General features: G+C 39.3%; 1 long non-coding RNA gene across 1 annotated transcript; it reads right to left on the bottom strand.

Annotated features, from left to right (window-relative positions):
• Window positions 1–233: 233 nt before the first annotated feature.
• On the bottom strand, window positions 234–1,799 carry LOC132046233 (uncharacterized). Its single transcript, XR_009412665.1, has 2 exons — window positions 666–1,799; window positions 234–490 (listed from the first exon to the last, which is right to left on the bottom strand). It is a non-coding gene; the product is annotated as an uncharacterized LOC132046233 (long non-coding RNA).
• Between the last annotated feature and the right edge of the window lie 6,524 nt (window positions 1,800–8,323).

Genomic DNA, 8,323 nt, shown 5'->3' on the forward strand with positions numbered 1-8,323 from the left:
CACTTGTTAACAGTATCCCTTAACCTTATAAGGGTTCCATGACCTTTCCAAGCTTACGTTCGTTTGCTCACAACGCACATGACGCGAAATTTTTTCGAGATGTAACATTAGCGACCAGTTCTACTGGTCTAAAAGATCTTTTAAAATTAAAATCTGATCCTTAAAGAGTCTTAGCTATCATATGTACTTTTGAATGATACAGTTCTTACTAAAGAAATCACATGCACATAAAAAAGAGATCAATAGAAAAATCACTTTTATTATGTACAAATAAGCATACACATGTATAAACTTGATAACTAATCACAAAAAATGTACATCCTTCTACTAACTGTATAACCATAACGTGTATGTTGCGGTACTATTTACAAGCAGCCTCCGAGCAAAAATATAATTTCCCCCCTAACAATCCTAGAAAATGATAATGATTTCTTGAGCTATGACACCTTCAAAACTTGCATCTTGACTTGTAAGCTAAACTCTTCAAACCCTGTAAAAAATAAAAAGTAGATTCTCTTTGAAAATTATAAAGATCGGATTAAGTATCTGAAAGATAACAACAGGAACATCTGAATATTGCATAGTTTCCTCTCCTTCAAAGCATATCAATTTCATATATAGTCCAATTGCATTTTTCAAATACAGATTAATGTAAAATCACTTACCCTTATGAAATACACTGCCCAAGTAACAATACTTTTACAAGTTTCAATAATGTAAACTCATTTAACCAAATCTGCAATGAACTTCCTTCTTCCAGTGAGACACAATCTGGAAGTAACAAAATATAGTTTAGACCTCTACAATCAGTTCATACTCGATGCATAAAATATAAGCCGGGACATACTCAATACAATAGCTACTAAAATTAACCATTCTCCATATGTCTTTGTACAAATAAAATAATAGGTATCTATAGCTAAAATATCAAAGTAGATGCCGAGAATTACAGTTGGAAATCTTTATTCACATACCATACATAATGATATGCCCTCCAGAGCTTGACTATGAAGAAAGATGTCATGAAAGTTCCATTCACCATCCATCCCATGATCATAATAGATAACTTATCAAATTGGACACAGAGGTTAGGCTAATTGTGTGAAAGTCATACTGGGCTATAACCTTTTTCAAGGATGAATCATGGAAATCAAATTAACCTATAAACAATTTATACGCATAACAGAACTGCAACCAAATGATGAGAAAATTTATATTTCTCTAGTGTAAAGACTAAACCGGAGATCCATGTTCAATGCTCAAGGTGAACAAGTATTTGAACCACTTTCAGTTTTACACATTTGAGTGAAATCAATCTCCTGAACCTAAGACAATAAAATCAAAATGATACTTCATAGCAAAAAAAAAAAAAAAAAAAAAAAAAAAAAAGAGAGAGAGAGAACTTAAGACGAGAATCTAATGGTCTAACCAATAGTCTTAACAATCCCAAATTTGATGGTGTTTTAGTCCTTTAACCCTGTATTTTTTTAATCAAGTAGAAGTATTCCTTCAACCCTATATCAAGGGCATACTTCTACCAATAATGAATCTAATACTTTGGCTGGGTTGTTCAAGGAAAAGAAAAAAACAAATAAACTTCAATCGATGTTTTACATGAAAGAATGAAAAAAGAACGGACTTCAGAAATTTCTCATTCATGACCTCTCTAATTAGGTATAAATGTAATATTGGAATTTTTATTTTAGATTTGTAATTAAAAGTTCACAGGTTTAAAGCCCGCTTTACTGTACCATCCGCAACCCCTTCATATTATTTACTTCCTGAAGTTGAAGTAAGATGCAATTTGTTACACCTCGAAAAAATTTTCGTTAACGTACAGTGAATAGACTAACGAACGGCACGACGTATATGAGGTTTTGATAAGTAAGAAATAGCATTTAATGATTCTAATTGAGATTTCAAAGACATTCGAGGTAGGATAAGAAAGTTGTTAAGGAAAGCAAGGTATGTATTGTGTGTCGGGCAAGATTTACGAGTATTGAATTAATGATGGATTAATGACATTTTGGAGAAGAGTTATAATGACCCTTAGATTGGTAATGAGGTGTTAAACAAGTGTCAAGAAGGTTCCACAAGGATTGGAGATCAAACGAGTCAACGAGAATGATTTCGGAAGGACTGGGCATTATACGGCCCAACATACTGGCCGTATAAATTATACTGGCCGTATAATCAGCCCAGGATGACACACCTCACTGGACCAGATCTACGGCTAGACATACGGTCAGTATAATTTATACGGACCGTATGTTGGTCCGTAGAATATGGTCGGGCCAGATTTTAAAGAATGATATAAGGACCCCTCTCTCATTTATTTCATTTCATTTCTCTTCTCCATAACTCAAGAACACTCTAGAAATTCTCTCCATTCTTCATCCACAAGAACCCAAGAGAAATTGATGATCAACTTCATCAAACCAACAAAATCAAGTGTATAAGACACATTAAAGTTCATCCAAGTCAAGAAATCCCATTGGAAGTGAATTAGGGTTTTGGTGCAAGAAGAATATTTCCACTCAAGGCTTGTTCCTACACTATCTAAGGTAATTTTTATGGTATTTTCATGTTGTTTAAGGTATTGAGAAGTTGAAACACTTGGATTGTAGAAGAATATAGAAAATGGGTCATAAATGTGGGAATAGTGTCATTGTTGAGTAGTAGTTTGGATTGAATCATGATTATTGATATGTTGTGATTGTAAGTAAGTTATGAATGACATTTGGAACATGGGATAAGCATTATATGTGAAAGAACGCGATAGTGAACTATGATCATGATTATGGAAGAATTGAAGTGAAATTGTGAAATGTGGATAATGTAAATGAATGATGATTGTTGTTTATGATATTGTGATTGTTGTTATGAATGTTTGGGAGCTGATATGGAATATGGAGGAAAGTTGTATAAACAAAGAAAATGTTGTCCAATTTTCTCTAGTTTTAGTAAGCACGTTCTTATAATCGATTAGCTGATGTTAATGCAAATTCTCTTGAAGGTAGAAACGTGGGCATTGAAGGAGAACGAGCAAGCGATAGAATAGTTAAATGAAAAAGGTATGTAAGGCTAGTCCTTTCTTTCTAAGGCATGAATTTTACGGCATGATTTTCCTCCTTCTTCAAGAATTTCCTACGTTTCGAAAAAACTAAGAGTCTATGTTCATGAATAGCCATATGAGACAAGAGATACCTTACGAATACGATAATGGTGATGATGAGCTTAAGTCTAAAGATTCTAGAGTTCATGATATGATGTTCCTACAAAGCTAATGATGTTAACTATGATCCATTGATGTTTTCCTTATGTGCACTCACCTTAGAACGTTAGTCCCTCCAAGGTGAGATATAATGATTAGGACAAATCCATTGACAGACACCTGTGATCATTTATTTCTTTCACTTGAGCACCTAAAGTGACCCTTGTTCCATTTAGACACTTCAGGTGGGTCATTCCTATTCCACTTAGACATTTTTTGCACCGTTATCGGAGCAAAACCAACACCAAAGGGGGCGCCACCTCATTGCACATCCAACCAGCCCAAAAGCCCTAATTTTTAATGGTCAAAACTTCACGAATTTACAAATTAGTGAATTTACAATTAAAATGAGTTGACATAATTTAATTAAGTTGACACAATTTAAATGAGCTGGCACAATTTAATTGGCCAGTTAATCCACGTAAGAAACGACTGGTGTTGATTTTGCTCCGATAACGGTGCAAAAAGTGTCTAAGTGGAATAGGAATAACCCACTTGAAGTGTCTAAATGGAACAAGGGCCACTTTAGATGCTCAAATGAAAGAAGGGATCGACCACAGGTGTTTGTCGATGGGTTTAGCCTAATGATTATGATCACTCCATAAAGTAATCGGGGGTTCACGACCTTATGTCACCCCGACATAGCTATAGTTGCCTTCAAGTTCTAATGTATGTTTTGATGATAAATGTATAATGATGCTAAGTTATGATAAAGTCATGATATGCCTATGAGATGAATAATAATGATAAGTCTATGATATGCACGATGATATAATTTCACCGCACCTAAATGGCCGGACATGTCACCGCGAAGGCGGGCTACTTATGATTCCACCGCGCCTAGAAGGCCGGACATGGTCACCACTAGTGGGCGGCACATGATGGTTACCCGGACGCGGGTTAACGATGATGATGTACATATATAATATGATGATGTATACGCTATGGTAACACATATGATATGCTTATGTATGATATATGTATGAAATGTATCCGCACTTAAAAAGGACGCAGGTTATATCTTCATCCTATGCCTTATGATTTCTCTATTATGTTCATCTCATTCATGCCTTACATACTCAATACAATGTTCGTACTGACGTCCATTTTCTTTGGACGCTGTGTTCATGCCCACAGGTAGACATGGAGGCGATCCAGACTCGTCGGAGCTATTAGCTGACTGAGAGCACCCCATTATTCCGGAGGTGCCGTTGACTTATTCTTTTGATGTGTTTATATATGTTTTGGGCATGACGGGGTCCTGTCCCGTCTATATATCTAGTACTCTAGTAGAGGCTCGTAGATACGTATGTGTGGGTAGTATGGTCTCACAGTTCTCATCGTATGTGTGTATATATATATTATTTTGATAGTCGAAGGGCTTATGTATATAAAGTGAATATGTTTCAAATAAATATAGTTTTTATGATTATGAGCATAAGAAATATGAATAAATGCAGGATGAGTAATAGAATGAGTGGTGCACGGTGGTCAGCCCCGGGTACCTGTCATGGCCCTAGTCGGGTCGTGACAAAAGTGGTATCAAAGCAGTTCAATCCTAGAAAGTGTCTACGAGCCGTGTCTAGTAGAGTCTTGTTTATGGTGTGTTGCGCGCCACGCTAATAAACAGGAGGCTACAGGGCATTTAGAAAAAATGACTATCTTTCATCTTAAGAGATCGTGCGATAGAGCTGTGTTATAAGATTTTCTCCTCCCTAATAGTGTGCTATGATTTCAGAAAATGCCCAAAGGGAAAAGCTACAGTCACCCAGAAGGGCAAGACTATGATGAAAAGGCGGGTAGAAAGAGAGCCGCCAATGCATGTAGAAGAGGGTGAATCACATAATGAGGCTCCATCTAATGCTTCTTCCACTCCGCCTATTATGGAAGAACAAGAAGGGGCTTCAGCTCCAGCTCCTATGCCTCCAGTTCCTCCACCGGCTACTTCGGGTCAACAAGTGACCGAAGCTATTCATCTATTGACGCAGTTAGTTGCCGCCCAAGCACAGCGGCAGAATGCGGGCCCAAGTGATCGATCAGCTAGTACCAGAGCCCGTGATTTCATGAGCTTGAATCCACTGGAGTTTTTCGGGTCAAAGCCGGATGAAGATCCGCAAGGCTTTATTGATGAAATGTTGAGGACATTAAAGATTATTCATGCCTCTGAAACTGAATCGGTGGAGTTGGCATCATATAGACTCCGGGATGTGGCGGTCTTATGGTATAATAATTGGATAGCATCAAGAAAAGAGAATGCGCCTCCTCCCGTTTGGCAAGAATTCGTAGATGCTTTCATCCGCCACTATTTGCCACCCAAGATCCGTCGAGCTAGAGCGGATAGATTCCTAAATTTGAAGCAAGGAAATATGAGCGCCCGGGAGTATAGCCTTCAATTTAACTCTTTGTCTAGGTATGCTCCGACTATGGTGGCCGACATGGGAGATCTGGTGTATAAATTTGTGAGTGGCTTAGGGTCACATTTGTTCAAAGATTGCTGAACGGCTTCGTTGCAAGATGGGATGGATATTTCCCGCATTCAAGCCCATGCCCAGAATTTAGAAGGACAACAACATCCGCAAAGGGGTGATCGTGATATTGATAGAGGGCAAAGCAAGAGGGCCAGATCTATAGGGGCAGGTAGTGATTATAGAGGGGGATCAAGGCAATCACATTCTAGAAACTCAGGCCAGCCGGTGACTAGTGCACCTCCACGATTTACGGGTAGGATATTTGATCGCTCTATTCCTTTAGGACAGGGTCAGAGTTCGAGATCTTCAGGTTCCCAATTTGGGGGTTATTATAGTCAGAGGAGACCACCGGTTCCACGATGCAGCAGTGCAGAAAATTACACTCGAGGCCATGTCGCCAGGGCACAGATGCTTGCTATATTTGTGGAAAGACTGGACACTTGGTGCGTGATTGTCCTTCAAGGTATGGTAGAGGTGGGGTTCAGCCTACAGGATCGGCGGCGGCTCTCTTCGGTGCGCCCGGGGGCGGACTCCCCGATTCCGGCGGCCGAGGGGGAGCATCTACTTCGGTGCCACTCACCCCCCGTACGTATGCTTTAGTCGGACGACGGGATCTTGGGTCCTCCCCGGATGTGGTTACGTGTACATTATCCGTATTTTCCCATGATGTGTATGCATTGATAGATCCGGGTTCTACTTTATCTTATATTACTCCATATGTTGCTGGTCGTATTGGGGTGAAACCCGAGCCAATTGAACCCTTTGAGGTATCTACTCCGGTTGGTGATCCCGTGATAGCTAGACAAGTGTACAAAAATTGTGTAATTGTGATATGTGACCGCCAGACTAGAGCTGATTTAGTTGAGCTGAAAATGTTAGATTTCGATGTGATTATGGGTATGGATTGATTGGCCTCATGTTATGCTAATGTTGATTGCCGAATGAAAGTAGTTCGATTTCAATTCCCGAGAGAGCCCGTGCTTGAATGAAAGGGTAATGCAGCATCTCGAAGAGGTAGGTTTATTTCCTACCTTAAAGCAAGAAAGATGATAGCTAAGGGCTATATTTACCACTTAGTCCGAGTTCATGATACCGAAGCAAAGTTGCCAACTTTCCAATCCGTTCCGGTAGTGAATGAATTTTCGGATGTATTTCCAGATGAACTTCCAGGCCTTCGTCCGGAAAGAGAAATTTATTTCACTATTGATGTGTTGCCGGACACCAAGCCTATTTTTATTCCTTCTTACCGAATGGTTCCGGCAGAATTGAAAGAGCTAAAGGCACAGTTGAAAGATTTGCTCGAGGAGGGGTTTATTAGACCCAGTTCATCACCATGGGGAGCACCTGTCCTATTTGTAAGAAATAAAGATGGCTCCCTACGAATGTGCATCGATTATAGGCAGTTGAATAAGGTGACGATAAAGAACAAATATCCTCTCCCCAGGATTGATGATTTGTTTGATCAATTACAAGGTGCCAAGTGGTTCTCCAAAATAGACTTGAGGTCGGGTTATCATCAAGTGAGAGTTAAAGAAGAAGATATTCCCAAGACAGCTTTCAGAACGAGATATGGCTATTAAGAATTTCGGGTGATGTCATTTGGGTTAACTAATGCTCCGGCAGTGTTCATGAATTTGATGAATAATGTATTCAGGCCTCTCTTATATCTATTTATAATAGTATTCATTGATGATATTCTGGTATACTCTCGCACAGAATAAGAACATGCAGACCATTTACCTATTGTTCTTGGAATTCTTCGAACTCGAGAATTGTATGCAAAATTTTCAAAGTGCGAGTTTTGGCTGAATTCCGTGACATTTTTGGGTCATGTTATTTCAGATGATGGCATTCGAGTTGATACTCAGAAAATTGAGGCTGTGAAGACTTGGCCAAGGCCCACGACGCCTACAGAAGTTTGTAGTTTTCTGGGATTGGCAGGTTACTATAGAAGGTTCGTAGAGGGATTTTCATATATTTCAGCCCCATTGACGAAGTTAACCCAGAAGTCAGCTAAATTTCAGTGGAATGATGCTTGTGAGCGTAGCTTCCAAGAGTTGAAGGACAGATTAACCTCAGCTCTAATCTTAACACTCCCAGAAGGGCCAGGTGGTTATGTTGTGTATTGTGATGCTTCTGGTGTCGGGTTAGGGTGCGTATTGATGCAGCACGGTAAATTCATTGCTTATGCTTCGAGACAGCTGCGGAAACATGAAAAGAACTACCCAACTCATGATCTCGAATTGGCTGCAGTTATTCATGCATTAAAGATATGGAGACACTACTTGTATGGTGTGCATGTTGATATCTATACAGATCACGCAGTCTTCAACATATTTTCAAACAAAAGGAGTTGAATCTACGGCAGAGGCGGTGGTTAGAATTATTTAAAGATTATGATGTGAGTATTTTATACCACCCCGGAAAGGCAAATGTAGTAGCTGATGCGCTTCGCCGCCGATCAATGGGCAGCCTATGTGAAGTTCCTTCGGAGAAGAAAGAATTGATTCATGAGCTCCACCAACTAGCTAATCTTGGAATACGTCTAATTGGTTCAGGTGGTGCAGGAGTTAGTGTTAAT

The sequence above is a fragment of the Lycium ferocissimum genome, unplaced genomic scaffold (assembly GCF_029784015.1).
Source record: "Lycium ferocissimum isolate CSIRO_LF1 unplaced genomic scaffold, AGI_CSIRO_Lferr_CH_V1 ctg9949, whole genome shotgun sequence".
NCBI classification, from domain to species: domain Eukaryota; kingdom Viridiplantae; phylum Streptophyta; class Magnoliopsida; order Solanales; family Solanaceae; genus Lycium; species Lycium ferocissimum.